Genomic DNA, 19,393 nt, shown 5'->3' with positions numbered 1-19,393 from the left:
CTTTTTAGTTAGAACTTTCCTACCGCATGCTTTGTCGGAAACAGAAAATTTAAGGCTATTCCACACACGGGCATTCATGCACTAGTTCTGGCTAGATTTATGAATAAAGGGTGAAAGTTTCCAAAGAAACTGTGGTGCTGCATCGATAAGGGTAAGAAAGGTAATTTGGTTATATCAACTAAGTTGAAATTGTAAATTGGCCACCGTAACGAGTTACAAAACTGACGTTTCGAGCGTTAGCCTTTCGTCAGAGCGATTGACGAAGGGATAACGCTCGAAACGTCAGCTTTTTAACTCGTTACGGTGGCCAATTTACAATTTCAACTTAGTTGATATAACCAAATTACCTGACTGGATTTAATCACTTCTACTTCTGGGCGAAACCATTCTCGTTCTGGGCGAAACGATGTGGGTGAAACTCGTTATGGGTAAAACTCGCTATATTCGCAGCTATGACTAAAGACGGTAAAACTTACAATGAATATGTGCTACCTACATGCAATATCAGCAGCTACGCTTCTCGTATCAACAAACTCACTATTACACTGTAAATGGTGAGAGAACTTTGCTCAAAGAGAATGTTTCAGTACACTCTGTTCCTCTGAACGAATGTCTTCAATCTTTTAGCACTTTCCTTTCCAGCAGTACGCATTGTCATACCGTTTTAATTGGCCATAATTCTTCTGTGTTCGACACTCCTACATTCCTACGATGTACTGGAAATTCAAATAAAGAAACACTATCGTCGAAGAACGTGTTTTTCGCCAATAGCCTTCCACTCATAAAAAACACTCGCCAAAGGTGGTAACGCTCTTCTCAATCCTGACGGAAAACCATGTTAAAGCATCTCCCTTCTGTGTATCAAGCTGTTTTTCATGAAGATTTCAACGCACACCATGATTTGGAAGATGTACGTACCCTCCACCGTGACCTCTTTCAATCTCCGATGCAGCCAACAAGCGCTGACCGATTGTAAACAACAGCAATGTGAAATCACCTCCTTCGAAGACATAGAATTTCTTGACGGACGCCACGAACGCATACAAACTTTCCAAGACAAGCTCTATTCACAGGGCGATAAAGGGCTCCTCGTCAAACAAAATGTCATTCAGAAAATTGCAGAAAGCGGCCTGTATTATAATGACTTAAAAGATCTTTACAACAACGGTGGGAAGGTAGCACTGGTCGCCATTCTTAGCAAATCGCCAACCACATCGTGTCGATCAGCTCCACGAGGAACAAAACATCCTGACACTTTACACAAATTAAATTAATCCAGCACTTTGAAGGCTAATAAAATAGAGGGAAAAATTACTAGCTTATGATTGGTACTCAGGTTGCCTAGCAACAGCCTGCTATCGAAAAGTTGTTGCTGAAGATTTTCTGTAACAATGGCGTCTCGTTTCGAGACCGTTGACAAGGAATATATCGAAGAATTAAAAGACAAGAGTGAAAACGAAAACACGAGGAAAAGCACGGAGTACTGGAAGAACGTTTATTTTTTGCATGTTAACTTTGAACGGCTCTTTGCGTGTTTTACACAAATGCGAGAAAATTCTGTCAGAGGGAAAGAAAGTTAATGATGAATTCTAAAAAGGCGTCTTTTCCTTGAACTTTCTGACATAATTTTTTTAAACTCCTGTCAAGTAGACCGAGACAATCAAAGGATGCATGCAAAATCTAAGACAAATCCACTGTCCAGTTTTTAAAAAAATTCAAGTCAAGTCTAAATTTAGCCTGTGTACAGCCGACCCAGCATTGCAACCCAGTAACGTTGCCATGGTAACAAAATTTTCAATATATTTATAACAAACTGATCCTTCAATAATATCTTTATTTCAGGAGGAAATGTGATCGGGACTTGTTGAAGCTAAGCTTCGTTAATTTTATAGAAAAATCGTAACCTGACGAGGGAATTCCGCCTTAAATTGCACGCGAAAACCGATAGCGCACGAATCGCGAAACGATGAGTGCGATATCGGTTTTCAAGTGCAATTTAACGCGGAATTCATGAGTCAGGTAATGAATTTTCCTTGAATCGCATAATTGAATTAAAATAGGAAAACAAGAAAACAGCAATAATATTGTTTGTTTTCATCCTGGGTAGGCCTTTACACATTCTGCTCGAAAAAAAAGGCTATTCTGCTAAAAAGAATTGCCTCAAAAAAAGGCTATTCTGCTCGAGATTATGCTCCAAAAGTACTATTATACTCGAATTATGCTTCTGTAAAAATCGATCTTCCTGAGTTCAAAATACTCAAACATGATAAATAAGACATTATATCGCCCTTCCAGGGTGAGGCTAACCCAACATATGCGCATTTATCATTTAATCCTTAAAACTGACATGGGTAATAACTTGTAAAAAGAGTCTGGGATAACCTTGAACCATATCAGAAATGTCTTTTGTCCATCCACTGTCACAGCTGCTAACATTACTAACTTGAACACTAGATTAGGTTAGTAGATCAATACATCATCGGCCATTATACTGCAACATTAGGGATGTCTCTACCGGTTGCGGGTTTGGTTCCGCCATCTTGATTTTGCTCGGATGCTCGTGCCCAGCTCCCTCTCAGACTCGTTCCCAGGCCCAAGAATATGCAAAATAGCCAAAAATGGCATTTTCTGCTCGGATTATGCCCCAATCATATATTCTGCTCCTGAGGGCCTACTATGCTCGAAATTCTGCCGGCAGAATGTTTAAAGGCCTAATCCTGGGCGCGCGACCCAGAAAGCCATTTCGAAGTGAACTGTCAGAAATGTCATTGCGTTAGCGAATAGGAAGCAAGGTCAGTCGTGCACGTTAGAACCTTCGACATCTTTTATTTGAACGTTGTTTTTACATTCGGTTTCAAACTTTTTAAACAAGCTTCACACTATTTAAGGATAACGGTGGTATTTCACTGAATTTACAAGCCGTTTATCTTTTAACATCTTGTTTTCAAATTTCCACTGAATTTGCTCGAGAAGGAAAATAATTTACACCTTTTATCTCTTTCGTGGCAAAACGGAAAGAAATGAAGTGTGCAAGCGAAAGCACTGAAAGTTTAACATCGCGATTAATATAAGGTGAGTACCTTGAAGTGTAAATACGTGTCTTGATCGATATTTTATTCTTTTAAAAACAAAGAAGTGTTTCATGAAAAGTCCAAAAACTTTGATCTCTTTATTTGTAGAAACTCACTACAGGCAACTGCCATTAGCTGAATCGTTGGGATGAGCATTCGACTAATAAGTTGATGGAAATATTCACTGGAGAGTTGTTGAACGATACATCGGTGAACAGTCCACCTAGAACTCTTGCTGTTAGACCATCACTGCCGTTATTCATTGCTGTTGTGTTATAATCAACTACTGATAGAAGTGCAAGGCTGTTGACATCAATTTCTCGCAAAACTTCAGTGCGTGGACCGCCGCTGGCGCTAGCAGCTGTGACAGTCATAATGGTACGACTGAAAACTCAGCCAACTTGCTTGACATCCTTCGTTGTTTTTCTAAAAGATTATGGCTGTAGGTGGATATTGAACCGGTTTGGCGTGACCTGTTAGCTCGGAGATTGTTTTTTCTGGGCCTTGTTCACAGGATTTTGACGCTTTCGCGTTGTCGCAAGCGAGAGAGGTTTTTCATGCCTCTTCAAGAATTCATAGGTCAGTTCAAAACAAGGAAGAACCTCAGGCTCACTTTGAAAAACGCATTTTTTGTTTTTGCTCTTTAGAAGGTGACAATGGTTTTGAAAACAATTTAAATTGACTCAGAAACCAAACTTTGTAACAATTTGATGATCGTTGTTATGCTTACGTAGATGCGAAACAATATCACTTAGCCTCGTTTTCAACTCGCAATTCCACCCTAAATACCTCGTATCCTTAACCAATCAGAATGCGAGGTTGTATTCAATGATGCGATTCTAGTTTGAATATCTTGCATCAGGAAAGTGAAAAACTATATCTAGCCTCCTTAAGCAGACTTTGCTGAAACAACTATTTGCATGACAAGATGCCTTTAATTTGCATTCGGTACCACAGAAAGCAAATTTAAGACAGACAGCGAACGTTATTTGAGATGCATTATCCTGAATCAAATTTTTCCCGTACGTTCAACTGCGTTTAGTTTAGTAATTTAGTCCTTAGCCATTACCCAACATTTTGTTTAAGAGCTTCCTTGGTGGACTAGGTGCCATTTCGACGATTCACTGATAGAGAAAATGCCTAAATTGCGTAAGAACGGTAAAACAGACATGCAAAAATGAGCGAGTATCTTAAACAGGAATCTTAGAGTAGCTTGTATTTCAGAAGTCAGTTAAATTGCATTAGCCTATAGTTATTTCCTTAGCTTGTTCTAAATATATTGTCGTTGTAAGATGGAGGCTAAAATGAATGACAGCATAGCGGATTGGGAAAGTAATGAGTGGGACGCTTTAATGGACTAACGAAGAGAAAAAAATGAGAAAACGTCTTCCTTTTTTTTTAAATAGTTTCCGTGAATTGTTCATTTCTGAGTGGTTACCTGCTTTCTAGATATCCGTGTATTTATTTTAGATTTTAGATTGAAAAATAGTATCATAATTTTTGTTCGTTCATGCTGACTGGGATTTTTCTTTCCATGTGGGCGCCATTATTTGACTTTTCAAAGGCCATCATAACATCCTAGTGAGCGAGGCATTTTTAAGTTACATGAACGTGACATACTCTAAGTCCAGGTAAATTTGTCGTTGCGTTCGATTCTAAATGCACTTGGGTTGTTGAAAGCCGATGCAGTTAATACGTGCAAAAATAAACCAGAGGTTTAGCGATGATTACAAAGATAATCGAAAAAAAACGACAATTAGATTATTCTATGTCACCTTAAATTACCTAAGCAATAATATGCAGACATCCCGTATCAAGTCTTATGTATTAAAACGAAGATAGAAATTAATTTTTTAAACTGTTTTTTGTATTTTTCTTTCTTTCTAACATTCATCGAAGTTGTTTTGGATTCCAACGACCCATCAACGCACACTTCCATCAAAACAAGAAAAAAAAAAAAGAAAGAGATTTAGATGTTTAAACAAGTTTTTATTTAAAGTGCCCATAATGTCAAAAAATGTTTTTCGCTGCTCTAATTCTACATTTCACCAAATGACCGTCTGCGAAAAAAATTTTGGATTTGGATAAAAGGCAATTTTTTTTATAAGTTTTTAAAGACATTCAAATTTGCCGCCGTTTTGGTCCACCATTCGCACCAGTCTTCCTCGGTTTAAAGTGAGTCGTGACGTAGGTTCAGGAACACGTGATTTTAGGTTGTGACTTATCTGACTTGAAAATAAGTGGGGATTTGCTTCATAGTGGTTACAATATCGTAAGCTCACAATATCGTAAACGACGCGCACTCGACCAGTGTATTTATATGCACTTTAAGGTCAAGTGAGGTTCCTGAACCTACGTCACAGACATCAGTCACGTGGTCATTTTGAGCACATTATTTTGGGTCGACCGCAAGAAAATACAATTTTGAACTTTTTAAAAATTCGTAAAAAATCGCGTTTTATCCAAATCAAAAAAAATTTTCACCGAAGTTTATTTGGTGAAATGTAGAGTTAGATGAGCGAAAAAAGTTTTTTGACATTATGGGCACTTTAATTAAGCGAAAAATGGTAAGCATAAATACTTGTACACTTAATTGCAATGATGTTGTCATATGAAAGTGAAAGGTGCCTTAAAATGGCCAAACAACAATAAATTTCAAAAGGATCTTTGCCAAGATGCCAGTTCAAGACTGATGAGACTGATCAAAAAAGGAAAATACAAACAAACAAACACAAACAAACAATTTATTTACCGAGGGTAAAATACATTATTACCGGTTACCCGGTAGTTTACATAATGGCCCCCAACAAATCCTACTTAATATAAAAATACCTAATAAAAAATTCATAATACTAAAAATTGTACTTAAAACGTCCTACTGATCTTAAAATGCACTATCGAGGTATTTTCTTTAATAAAATTTTTCAGTAACGTTATCTTAAAATTTGAATCGGAAGTTATGTTTATAAAAGAGTTACCTAGTTTATTCCATAGCCTACATGCACTTGAGTGGAAAGTTCTAAGCCCTGAGCTTCTTTTACAAGATGGTGTTAGAACGTCATTCCAGATAGCAGAACTTGTACTAACAATAACCATGTGTAGATCTGACATATTTAAAATATGAATTAAAATATTCAGGACAATGACCTTGGCTAACTCTATGTAGCATACAAAGTTTTCTAACGCGTACAATGTCATCAATAGGTAACCGGCCTAATTTATTAAAAAGCTCAACGGAACTATCGTTGATGGTGGCGTCCAAACTAATCTCCCGCATCGTTTTTGTACTTGTAACAACCTTTGAAGGTTTTCAACCGAACAATTACCCCAAACAGTACAACAGTACTCAAGAATTGGCTTAATGAGAGCATTATATAACATTTTCTACATTCAATAGTTATATACACTTTTGCCCTCTTGAGGAGAAATATCTTAGAGTTCAACTTTTTTATAAGATAATCAATGTGTAGGTCCCAGGAAAGATAGGGATCAATCACAACACCGAGAAGTTTTTCTCCAGCTGATTCCTCAAGTCTTACGTTGTCCAAGAAAAGCTCCAACTTAGTTATTTCACTGTGAAAAAGTTTTTTCGCAATACCAATAAGTAAGTACTTAGTCTTTTTACTATTAGGTTGCATTTCGTTAAGTTTAAGCCAGCTATTCGCTTTACTAAGACTCACATTTAGAGTTTGTTGTATCTCATTACGATCGGTACCACTTAACCAAGTAGTTGTGTCGTCAGCATAGATGTCCACTTCAGTTTCACTTAGCAAAAGAGGTAGATGGTTCATATAAACAGTAAAGAGGAGAGGGCCTAAAATTGAGCTCTGTGGAACTCCTCTGTGTAAGGACGCAGGACTAGAGAGCACACCAGAGACTGAACAAGCTTCTTTACGTTCGGATAAATATGACCTAAACCAATTCATAGCTGCTTGACTAGTGTGATTCTTGGCGAGCTTTGCTATGAGAATATCATGACTGACTAGATCAAAGGCCTTACTTAGGTCCAGAAAAACTGTTCCCACCAGTTCACTATTGTCCATAGCCTTTAGTCATTTGTCAGAGATATTCAATAGTGCAGTTTCACAGGAATGATAAGGGCGGTAGGCAGACTGATTCTGGTTCCGGCCGGGACATTGTGTTGTGTTCTTAGGCAAGACACTTTACTCTCACAGTGCCTCTCTTCACCCAGGCGTATAAATGGGTACCGGCAATTTAATGCTGGGGGTAACCCTGCGATGGGCTAGCATCCCATCCAGGGGGGAGTAGAAACACTCCTAGTCGCTTCATGCTACAGAAACCGGAATTAAGCACCAGCCTAATGGGCCACTAGGCTCGTAAACAGACTTTACTTTACTATTCAGATACCGAACATAGGAGGTTGCTACATGTCGTTCTAAGGGTTTAAACAGAATAGGCAAAGCAGATATTGGGAGATAATTTCCTCTTTCGTTTGTTGAGTCTTTTTTATGAAGTGGCGTTACCTTTGCTGCTTTAAAGGTAGTTGGAAAAATACCCTGATTGATGCTTGTGTTGTAAACATGGGCCATGCTCGTCGATATCGCCGGCAATGCCTCCTTCAATATCCGTATGCTAATACCATACAATCCTATTGCTTTGTTTGATGGAATTTTCTTCAGATCTGCTTCAATGAAATCTTTAGTAATAGGAGGAATACAGAAACGAACTTCATCGTGTATACGCGTATTGACAAAGTTTGACAAAAGAGTATCAAGCTCAGACTGTGTGGTTACTAAATTGTCTGATGGCTCTGATGTTATAACTGACGAAGTAAAAAATTCATTAAAAGCATCCGCAATTTCCGCAGGAGCGCTTATATATTTCTCATTAACTTTGATAGTAGTTGGCGCCTTTAGAGATGGTTTAGCCGTTGCACTCTGTTTTAACAGCTTCCAAAGATTTCTTGTGTTGTCTTTGTTTTCTAAGATCTTTTCTTTGAAAAAAATTGACTTTGCATTGGAAATTAGTTTGACGACCCTGTTTCTCACTCGTTTATAAATTATTCTTGCTAGTATATTGTTCTTTGCACGTGATTTAAGCTTGTCCCTAACACGTATCTGCTGAAGAATGCTATGGGTCATCCATCCTGGGAGTTGTTTCGTTTTCACTCTTCGAGTGACGAGCAGTACGTGCTCGTTCATAACATTTGTAAACAAGATATTCCAAATCGCAAGCTTGTCGTCAACATCGGAAAAAGCATCGAGTATAGACCAAGGAACAATATTGAGATCATTTATAAAATCTTGACTAGAGAAATTTTTGAAGCTTTCATATACCAACTTTTCATGATGATGTTTGCGGTATTTGCCTCTGCCAAATTTGTGCGTGAAGGAGATAGGATAATGATCACTCAGTCCATAAACGGGGACTACGATTTCAGTAATTCTGTCCTCATGCGTAGTGTATAAATGATCTAATAAAGTAGCAGTACCTTTACATTCACGAGTAGCAGTGTTAACTAATTGTTTCAGGCCTGCATCACGGCATATCTTCGTTAGCTTACAATACGACATTTTACAGTTATGTACTTAGTTGCCAAGCCTTTGATTCAGAGTGAGGCTGAAGGTGACCTTGTTGTGAAAGACCTGTATCCACTTAGCATGATAACAAAGTGATTTACATTTGAAAGGCAGCAAGGTTTGTATCATAACAAGGTCAAACCCTAGCCTCACTCCCATTCAAAGGCTTGGCAACCAAGCACACAACTGTAAAATGGACTATTCGCATTCATTGTGTTTAAGACATCAACATTGACGTCACCAGTCAAGATAATTTCGTCGCAGTGACACGATACAGTGACCAACAGATTTGAAACATGATTATATATCTCCACAGGTGAGTTAGGAGGGCGATAAAACACGGCAAATAAAAATTTAGGTCCAGCAGAATGTTGCTTTATCTTGAGACACACATATTCAGCATTTGTTTCCTTGTCAAGGAGCTCGATCCTGCGACATACAAGCGAGTCCTTTGCATAAATCGCTGTTCCACCTCCTTTGAAGCCAACTCTGTCACAACGGTACAATGAATAGCCATCAATCGGTAATCCAGGGTCGCTCCATGTTAAATTGAGCCAGGTTTAGCTCATTGCGAGCATATCAAACTTGTTGATATGCATCAGCGCTCTAATTTCCTGGAAGTGATCGGAAAGAGATCGAACATTTAAATGACATATTTTCAGGCCTTTCTTTTGTAAATCGAAGCATAGATGGTCATTACTCTCTGTAATTTCGTCATTAGGCCCTGGGTTAGGACAAATATCACCAGATAGCTGGAGTCATGATAGCTGGAAGGAGGATGACGAGTTTGAAATTCTTCCAATAGCTCTTATCGGAGATGTACACGCCATTCCGGTAATCCAGCGGTATCTCGATGAGAGTAGGATTAAAACGAGGCTATGGGGTCGAGCTTTCCTAACTTTTCAAAGCATTACAAGAGAGACAGCTATGAACTTTGAAAATAAGACATAAAACTGCCCGGATCCGCGTTTTTTTCAGCGGAAGCGAAAGTTCAATTACTCAGTGGTAAATGTCCTCGACTCTTAACAAAAAAGAGGCTCAAAGAATGGCTTTCTTATCGTAAGGAAACGAGCAAAGATGGAAGTGCAAGAGCCGACGCTACGAAGGCCGAGCTCGCTCAAAGGTATATCACAAATTTATAGTCTTTAATAATCATCTATTGTTTATCTTTATATGATTTAAGAGCCAAACATTTCTAATATTTTGTCGTTCCTATACAGAGTTGTCAGCTACATAAAAAACGGCTGGGATGACGATTTCGTAGACGCGAAATGTCGTCGAGTCAACCGCAGCAAGATATAACTACTCCGTATACTCCATCTGACTTTCCTGGTTCAGCAGAATGGCTCCCTTTACCCGATGCCAAAGACTGCGTACTTGCTTTTAATATGCAGAATATGATATCGCACTTCATCGAAAGAAAAACCAGGGACAACGAGGCCAACAAAGATTATAAGAACATTAGCAACAAAGCACTTGGTCTGTTTCGGCATGGGCACATCCAAAGAATTGAACTTGCCCGTGATAGCGACAAAGTACACTTCAGATGTGATTGCTTACCAGAAATAAAAAACAACTTTAACATATAAGTTGACTGTCATTGGTTAAAAAAAGTGATAGAGAAGGAGAAATAGTTTATGCCAGCTGTCCTTGCCCTGCTGGGAAAGGCCCGCATGGATCCTGCAAACACATAGCAGGTGTTTGTTATGCCCTAGAAGAGTTCAGTCGGTTGAAGTGCTCAAGAGAATTTGACACATGCACTTCAAGACTTCAAACTTGGAACCAGCCAAGAAAAAGAAAACTTGATCCACAGTCAGTTTATGACATTGACTTCTCCAAGAAGATTTATAGACGAGAGGAAAGAAATGTAAGTAAGCCTTTGACAGATCCCCGGCGCCAATGTGATAGAAACGATGACCCCCAGAGCGTCAACAAAGAGTTGCTTGAAAAAATCAAGACAGTGAAACCAAACTGTGGATTCTTTTGCCTCCTGTCTGACGAGAAATTACCCCAGAAAAACATTACTTCCCCCATTAAAGAGCAACCAGTATCTTTGAAAGAAATCTTTTACTGAGCATCAAGAGTCAGAAATAACCTCATGGTCAGTGAGCAAGAGAGAAAGAAGACTGCAAAGTCAACTAAAACTCAAAGTAATTGTCAAGAATGGTATGCTCATGGACATGTTCGCATTACAGCCTCGAAGTGTAAACGAGCAATCCTTCGGCCTGCTACTAGCCCTACCAAAGCGATGGAAGAAATTCTGGGCTACAAGAACCAGTACCAGAGTGCAATGATGAAACAAGGTCTAAAAGATGAAAAAAGTATTTTGAGTCTCTATGAAAAGCAACTGGACTGTAAAGTAGATGACACAGGCTTCCTTATTTCCTGGAGTCACCCATTTCTTGGAGCTTCTCCAGATGGGGAGGTAGATGGAGGGCTAGTGGAGATCAAAAGAATATTTCCAAATGGTTCAACTCTTAGTGAAGCAGTATGCAAGCGTTACATTTGCAAGAGAACCAGTCATGGACTTGCTGTGAATAAGAACCACAAGTTTTATTATCAGGTCCAACTGCAGATGTTTTGTGCTGAATGCAACTGGGCTGACCTAGTATTATCTGACATGAATGATCTGATGTTATACACATCAAGAAGTGCAATGGCTTCCCCTCTAGCATCATCCCAAAGCTGGAAGCCTTTTATAATGAGCATATATCTTTTGAACTGGCATATCCAAGAGTAGCTTGTGGCCTCCCAAGATTAAGCACATTGATCAACATAAGGCAACACTAAAAACCCAACCAGCACTCTTCACAAACAACAAAGATTGAGACAATTATTGCTGAACTTTATTTACTGGGTTATCACTTAACTGAGAAACCTTAGTTATATACTTAATGTCTGATAAAAGTATAAGAACAAATAAATAAATAAATGATTTAGCAATGGACATCCACTGGGTGGCTATTCTTGTCCACTGCTCCAGATCGAATTGGAATTTGGAACGTTGGTTTTTGCGGAGGGAGGAAAACCGGAGGACCCGGAGAAAAACCCTCGGAGCAAGGACGAGAACCAACAAAAAACTCAACCCACATGAGACGCCAGGTCCGGGAATCGAACCCGGACCTGCGGACCTGCTGAATCGAACAATAATGCAAGGTGCAGTAACTTATAGTTTGGTTGATATTAATTACATTTACAACTACTAATGATTGATATTGATTCTTTGATCAGCTTTGAGTTCTATAAACAGGTTATGTCACTTCACTCCGGCTCGGATCAAATTCAATAAATACTTATCTGTTTGGGTGTATCAGCTTTGGTTGATATAATTACATTTACAACTACTAATGATTGATATCGGTTCTTTGATATAAATGGCTCTTATTTTCATACCATAGTAGTTTAGTGTGGTTTAATGGAATGAGAGCAAAATGAAAGAAATGGTCACATTTGGAAAATAAAACAATTCCCTTGTTATGCAAGGTTATGGTACTGATCCTTCAATAAAACGTGCCTGCTACAAAACCCACTTGCTATAACTTTTTTTCCTTACGACATATTAGCAATTATATTTTTTTACATTTAAGACATGATCTTAATGTACTTTTCTTCTTCATTTTTTGTTTTTGTTTGTTTTTGTCTTTGTTTTTGTTTTTTTGGTCTTTTAGTTCTTAGTAGGTAGTTAATTGTTTCCTTATGTAATTTAGTTAATACAGTGACAATGGAATATATCAAATTAATTAAATTAAAAGCAATGGTAAAAATCAAGTATGTTATGCAAAGTATTTCACACTTTCTATGTATTTTTCCACTCTATCACTTTACTTTCACTTTGTAATAGTGATTGTCAACCATTAACCAGTGGTGTGAGGAAGTTCGACAGCATGGCAGAAACCAAAAAATCATGTCAGTAATTCCATTTCTGCACAATGTTACAGGCACAAAGTCTAAAATGTGGTAGTTTTTTATTCGCTCCATAGCTCTTTCTACGTGGATTCTCAGGGTTGCTATACGTCTGGTTTCTACAAGTTCGCTATCCTCAAACTGTCCCGTCTGATTCATAAATGGTGGGACATTTACTTTCACTCCTTTGATAGCTAACATCGCCATGATGTTGAAGCCACGGTCTGCCATTATAACATCTCCAGCTTGTAGTTTCTGTACGATTCCTGATCTTTGGGTAAGTTCTTTGTCTGACGCAAAAGAAATTTCCCCCTTTGGCACAACCAAGGCTTTCAAAGTGTTAGTATTTTATATGACAAGAATGTGAGTTGCTGAGCCTCTGGATTGTTTGGCTTCTCAATGTAAATCTCAGTAGTTAACAATTATTCGCCGAAGGCGAGGTGAATATCGTCCAATAATCCCGAGACGATGTCGAGGGGATCACTCGACAATATTCACCGAACCTGAGGCGAATAATTGTTTTAGTATAATTTCAGAGCTGAACAACAGAGAAATTTCTAAAATCATAACATTTTAGTGACATTTTAGTTTAACATTTTCTATAAAAAGCGCGGAGCGGTTTATATAGCGTCATATAAGGAACCGCTCTACCAATCAGATTGCTGGAAATTCTTTGTTCAGCTCTGAAATTATACTAACATCAATTATAAGTGTAGTACTGGGGTACTTCTTGGTGAAACATTCTGGCTTGTGTAAATTTACAATGTCTTTTGAAGGAAACACTTCAAGTTCTTTAAATCTGTAGAAAATGAACCTGATCCAGGTATTGGTAATCTCTGATACAGCACTCTGACATATTTTAAATCTTAACGCTAGATCCTCTTCCAGCATGCCAACCCTTAAACGACATAACACCATAAAAAATTCATCCTCCACAGATACAGTTCTTCTAGGTCCCAGTTTGTATTTGTAGTGTTTGGATGTGTCTGAAGACAATTTTTCCAAGTTCCTGTAGTCCAAATGAGAGGCTGTTTCTCTCCCCAGAAAATCAAGAACCATAGAAAACATCTGGTAGTTCTCAAAGCCAGTGTAAAATTTGACCAGTTTGTCATTGCTCCTTACAGTTTCAATACTAAATGTTTTTTTGAATTTAGCATTTCCAGCTCCTTCCTTACAATTCTCTCCAACTCCAGCTGTCTCTCTAGCTCCTTGATTTTATTTGTCAGTTCTAACTCTTTTTCTTGCCATTCCTTCATTGCCTTTGAGAGTTTCTCCTCCTTCGACCTAAGTTCTCGTGCAAGCTTGTCATTTTCATTTTCGACAAATTCTCCGCTTACAAAAACATTTCCAGTCTCCCCACTCTCTACAACAGGACTAGCTTCATTATTTTGGAGGGTCGTGTCAAAAACTTCGAGAGCGGATTTTGCTGCAGTCGTCGCAGTCTTGTTTGTTTTTAATTTTACAGTAGTTGCCGTTTGCTTTCCTCGGTAACAAGGCCTCTTTCTCTCTGACTTTTTAACTGAAAACATGGACCTTGATGGCACAGATCCCGGCTTCAGACGAATTCTCTGTCCACCAAGTGGCCTGATAACGCAAGCTGGCTCAAAATGCTGGCTACAAACGTAAGAATTTTTGGGTACTGGACAGTTTTCTCAGCGGATCTTGACGAGCCATTCAGCAAGGAACCTCTTGTCTAACAAAGGTAGCGAATGCCAAGATAATTCCTTGCATTCATGTTTTGAACTCCTGCTCGTGCATCCAAAAGCTATACAATGTTTGACCATGGTTGGAAAAGCAAGAAAATACTTTAAGTGGTGAAGACATAAACGAAAACGTTCGAAACCTCCAAGATTTATAGCAAATTTCGTTACGATTCACTCTGAAGCTCGACCCGATAGCCTCGATTTGATCCTACAGTCATCGGAATACCGCTGGATTGTCCGAGTGGCGTGTACATCTCCGATAAGAGCTATTCGTGACTTGAAGTAGCCATTGCAATTCAACTTGACTGTGGAATAATTGTAGTTGTACAGGGACAGAAAAGCCGTGCATCGATAAACAAAGTTCGCAGCGTATACATCTGCAATATTACCTGGTATTTCCGTATGAAAACGAAGCAAATAGAGAACAATTAACGACAAGATTACGGAGCCTAAGATGAAGCGTCCGCTCGCCATGTTGAAAAAAAGAAGAACTTTGAAAATTATCCAAATTTTACGACTTGATACAAGGGCCAATTTAGTTTTCCTTTAGAAAATCTTTTGGCAAACTCTTTCACGACAGGTTTACAGATATTTAATTGTTCGTTTCGCGGTATGGTTTTTGACCATCAAAGCCAGCTTGCAAAGTCTTTTTTTCTCGCCGCAATCTTAATTCTTTTAGGGAATGAATCAAATTTAAGTCCTTTGATGGTAAAATATCGTGTTATTTTTTTATTATGAAGAGATCGTAAATTAACGCTAATGATTCTTTTGCTAATGCTTTAGCCATTTCAGTTTCTCATTGCTGCGTATCAAGAAATGGTCTATTGTTCCGGCTCAACCTCACACATTAAGTAGTAAACAATAGTCCTTTTGTTCTTTGTAGCGCTGAGGGACTTTGGCCGAAGCGACGCGAAAAAGTTCGTGACTAATCGGAAAAAATGTTTTGGCATCACAATTTAGCTATTTTGGAATAGTAGGTAGCGCATATTTGCACACGACAGATAAATTGTCACCGGACTACCCCAAGGGAAAATTAAACGCTGATTTAGCCGCTTCGGGAAAGTGAGTAGCGTAAATTTGTCTCGTCGAGTCAACTCTCAATGGTCTACCTCAGGAAAAAATTGACCGCTAATGTGGCAATGCACACATCGAGAATTCAAAATACGTTATGTGTCTCATTCAGACCACCTCTCCCCGTATAAATCTTTCTCCAGAAACTGTTATAGCTCTAAACTAAAGTCGTCATAGTTCTAAACTAAAGTCTAGTCTTTCCGAGCGTTTAAATTTCCCGCTCGTATGCTAATCGGAAGGTTCGACAAATCCCTCGTGTGTTCTGAAGCTGTTGCGCCATTGTTCAAAAATGGCCATATAGGGTAATTTTTCGCCTGTCTAACAAAGCCTATTGTTATCAAATTTGAGCCACTTTTCTTGATACGTCTTTACAGTTTTCACCATTAATATACTTTCATCTCTGTTCAGCTGTATACTTTTTCACACGTTGAATAATCATCTGCCTATTAGGACGTTGCCTGTTTACATTGGCTGAGTACAATCCAACCGGAGAAGCAAAGAAGGAAGCTGAACCTACAATAATGGCGCCCAGGTTTATTTGCTTAATCTACGTATTTTTTGTCCTGATGTCATTTTCAATTGACTCCGATGCCGCTATCATCGGAAGTCGACAGTTTTGCCCCAAAAACGGGTGTGGACGAAGGAGAAGATCAAATGCAAAGGTAAGTATCATGACCAAGGTTTGAAACTTAAAAACTTCTGGTAAAGAATGACTATCCAGATTCCACATGACCTCGAATTTTCAAGTTTTTCATGTTGAATTGAAAGCTCATTTACCACTGGCATTTTCAGTTTACAATGCAAGATCCTATTGTCTTCATTTCTTTTTACAATACTTTTCTGGAGGTTAAATTTATTTATGTCGCGTTCTTGGGAAGGCTTAAAGCTCATTAAAATGTTGACTCTATTTTCATTGAAATTTAGCCATGCCAATGAGAATAGCTAGGTATTTATTTCTTCTGGATTAACCTATAGCTAGAGTAAGTTACCTTAAGCATTGTAATAAAAACCCCGTTTTAGACTTCAAGTTCATGAAGAGCATCTCTCTTTTTTTTAACCCAGCCCCTTCCCCCTTTCTTCCTCCCTGATCAAAAACTGTTAAATACTAGTTTAACTGTTACTGTTTTTGACTGGGTAGCGCTTCAATAGAAAAATACACTTTCATCTTTCGTCTAGTGGAAATTCAAGAAATTAGAGATACCCACGCACAATAAGGAACGAGTGACAAGAGGCCAACGATTGGCGAACTACGCTCAAACCTAAATGCAAGTCAAATTACATGCAAACAGATTTTATTTGCTTGCACTATGTCAAATTTCACAGATATAACTGTGAATTCAAAAGACAAATGTAATGAATTTTAAGTTCGCGATAAATATATCTTATTAACCAAGCGCGAGGGCCGTACTGGGAGAATATCGGCCCGAAGTCTTGACAGCACGGACCGAGTGCAGCGAGGTCCGTACAAAAAAGACAGAGGACTGATATTCTTCGAGAACGGTCCCGAGAAAGTTTGGTTAATAAGAGATTAATCATACCACTGAAGTTCAAAGGGACACAAGTGCGGTATCATTCGGGACCATTCGGGACAGTGCCCAGTCCAATACTTAGAGAATATTGACCGGCAATAGAGCATTTTGATTGCTTGATTTTAGTTATTGGTCCTCTGACTGCCCGAGTCGTGTAATAATATCATGTACTAGTCCTCGGCCTCACATCCAAAAGCTTCAGGATCGCGACAAAGTCTACGTGCTTGTAAGAACTCGGCTGGGCCTGCTTCTTCGTCTTTTGCCTCCTTTATGTGAATAAAAACAAATAGGACTATGATCAGTCTATAGAAAAAAATATTCAATTTCATCGACTGGAAAGAAAAAGGGCTCCCGCTTCTTACAAAAACCCTTTTAAATTGGTAATTACCTGTAAGCTTATAACTGTTTTAGAAGAATTTTTCCCTACGGGACTTTAAAAGAAATTCTACCGTTTTTGTCAGTTCAATTTTCTTGAAGCAGCATAGGAAATCTAATTTCCTATGATTGACGTGGATTTTGATGTATTCCAATTTTATCTAGCTTTAAAAGAATGTTTCTATTTTTTCCGAAATGCTGTTACTTTTTCCTACGTTGTCAGTTAATACATTGCTTTGATGACAACTGGAGCATCGAAAAGTGTTTCTCATACTCTTCTCATAGCTCTGACACTGACGGTTACGCTTCTTAATAATTTTGCAATACTTGATTCATTGTTTTAATTTCAGCTTCAATTCAAAGTTTTAAATTTTACGACTATGAAAGAGCATTGCTCTGCGATAATTTTTCCATCGGTTTTATTTTCCCTATTCCTTTTTCATTTTGAACAATTTTTGGGATTTTCAAGTGTAACTTGATGAATGATGACTTTTAACGAGAGAATATAAGCTGGGGTCTCAATGCATATTCTCATGCTTTTGACAAAGCCCGAAAGCATAAAGTTTAGAATAAAAGTTCTAAATTAAAGTTTTTCACAATTTTTTTTTTCTGATTAGTCAATGATTTGCCTGATCATACCAGCTTGTTTTTCAAACTCCTTTTTCCACTACTACGTCTGCGGTGATACGGCCATTTACTAGTTACTGCCTCAGTGTAAGTAAGGCACTGCAAGGTGATCACAACACCTAACACCATCAGAATCGTGATCAATCTGCTGAACATGGCTACTACTTTATCCTACTCAATGAACCAAATGATCGAGTCTATTTTATTGGCTTGATACAGGTGCACAGACAATGCATCAGTTTCAAAGTTCCATCGAATCTTTAACTAATAGAGGTGTGGTTAAATATTTGTAATTCAAGCTGTAAAGACCTCATCCATAATTTTTTCCATTTCGTGCTGTCTTTCGCTGTCAAGAGCGCGAGAAAAACAAATTGCATAGAATATCGTAGAAAAATGTTTCATAACTTATCCAAGATACGTTACTAGCTTTAGTTTCCTAGGGGCGTCAACGTGAAAGAACCAAACTTTAAAAAAGATCAAAACAACACAAAACGAAACAAAAGAGAACTTATGTTATGCATGAAGTTATTTTGGCTCAACGAGGCCTTTAAAATATGAAGCAACGGAGAGGGATATACTGCAAAACACGAAATAATTTCCTGACCAAGTTTGTCTCGGTTGTCTTTCTTCGCGAACGCCTAAATAGGCGGAATGTAAGCAATTTAAGCCTAGTTAACTGTTCTTTTACATAACAACCAAGAATGTCAAAGTTAAAAAGCTGGCGGTAATTATTATCGGACATCAGGAAGGAAACCATCCAAATGTACCGAAAATTCATTTGTATTTGAATGGTACATGCAGATGATGTTTAAGGAGATTTAACGGGCTATTATCTGTGTCGGTACTATAGTACCCCAAATTTACTTTTGGCACATTTCCAAAACTGTCATGGGAAATTAGCTTCAAAAAAGCTCAGGCGGAAAAGTAGAGAAGTCAAGGAGCTTTCAAATTAGTAAATCTACAGTCGCGTCTTACTTGTATCTTGATAACGGAGAAAAGCTGGACTGAGGGTCTCAAAGGGGTTAACTTTTAGCCGTAAAACGGCCAAAAATTTAGCCTGTTCAATTGAATAGGCATAAAATTTGACAAATTTTAACCGTTATTCTTAAAAAAAGTTAACCGAAAGAATATTTGTGTTAGCCAGAACGGAAAGAAATTAACCAGATATATATCTAAATTTTTTTGTATGAGTTTGGCCAAAAAGAGAATTAGGATAAAGATTGGTGGGTTGAACAAAGAGGCAAACGTGACAGCCATCTCTCTGCTCTATCTACGAACCGACATAGTTCGTTCCACTTGTCTCAAACAACCCTACGCAATAATCATGTTTTTTCAGGAGCCGGTAATTAAACAGATTATGCTTCCGAAAGATTCTGAAAATCTTTGGTTCCTAAACTCGGGATCGTATCCACGAGGGCTTACCAAGTTTCGAGTTAATGAAGTTGTAATTGATCGTTTATGAAAATGTGGAGAAACCTAAATTAATAAATTTCGCTATTATCATGATCTGGAAAAGTTGTAAAATTCAGAAAACAGACTTTGTCTATTGCGCCATGATGGAATAAAGAATCAGA

The 19,393-nt window shown here is 38.2% G+C and overlaps 1 long non-coding RNA gene and 2 pseudogenes across 1 annotated transcript; 1 reads left to right on the top strand and 2 right to left on the bottom strand.

Moving 5' to 3' along the window:
- Positions 1 to 7,619: 7,619 nt before the first annotated feature.
- LOC111328143 (uncharacterized) lies at positions 7,620 to 11,401 on the top strand (annotated as a pseudogene).
- Positions 11,402 to 11,435: 34 nt separating this feature from the next.
- LOC148723316 (uncharacterized) lies at positions 11,436 to 14,298 on the bottom strand (annotated as a pseudogene).
- Positions 14,299 to 15,659: 1,361 nt separating this feature from the next.
- On the bottom strand, positions 15,660 to 17,994 carry LOC148723315 (uncharacterized). Its single transcript, XR_015991839.1, has 2 exons — positions 17,832 to 17,994; positions 15,660 to 17,083 (listed from the first exon to the last, which is right to left on the bottom strand). It is a non-coding gene; the product is annotated as an uncharacterized LOC148723315 (long non-coding RNA).
- Between the last annotated feature and the right edge of the window lie 1,399 nt (positions 17,995 to 19,393).

The sequence above is a fragment of the Stylophora pistillata genome, chromosome 9, assembly GCF_964205215.1.
Source record: "Stylophora pistillata chromosome 9, jaStyPist1.2, whole genome shotgun sequence".
Classification (NCBI taxonomy): domain Eukaryota; kingdom Metazoa; phylum Cnidaria; class Anthozoa; order Scleractinia; family Pocilloporidae; genus Stylophora; species Stylophora pistillata.
The sequence above is the reverse complement of the archived record's forward strand: the minus strand, read 5'-3'. Positions and strand labels throughout refer to the sequence as shown.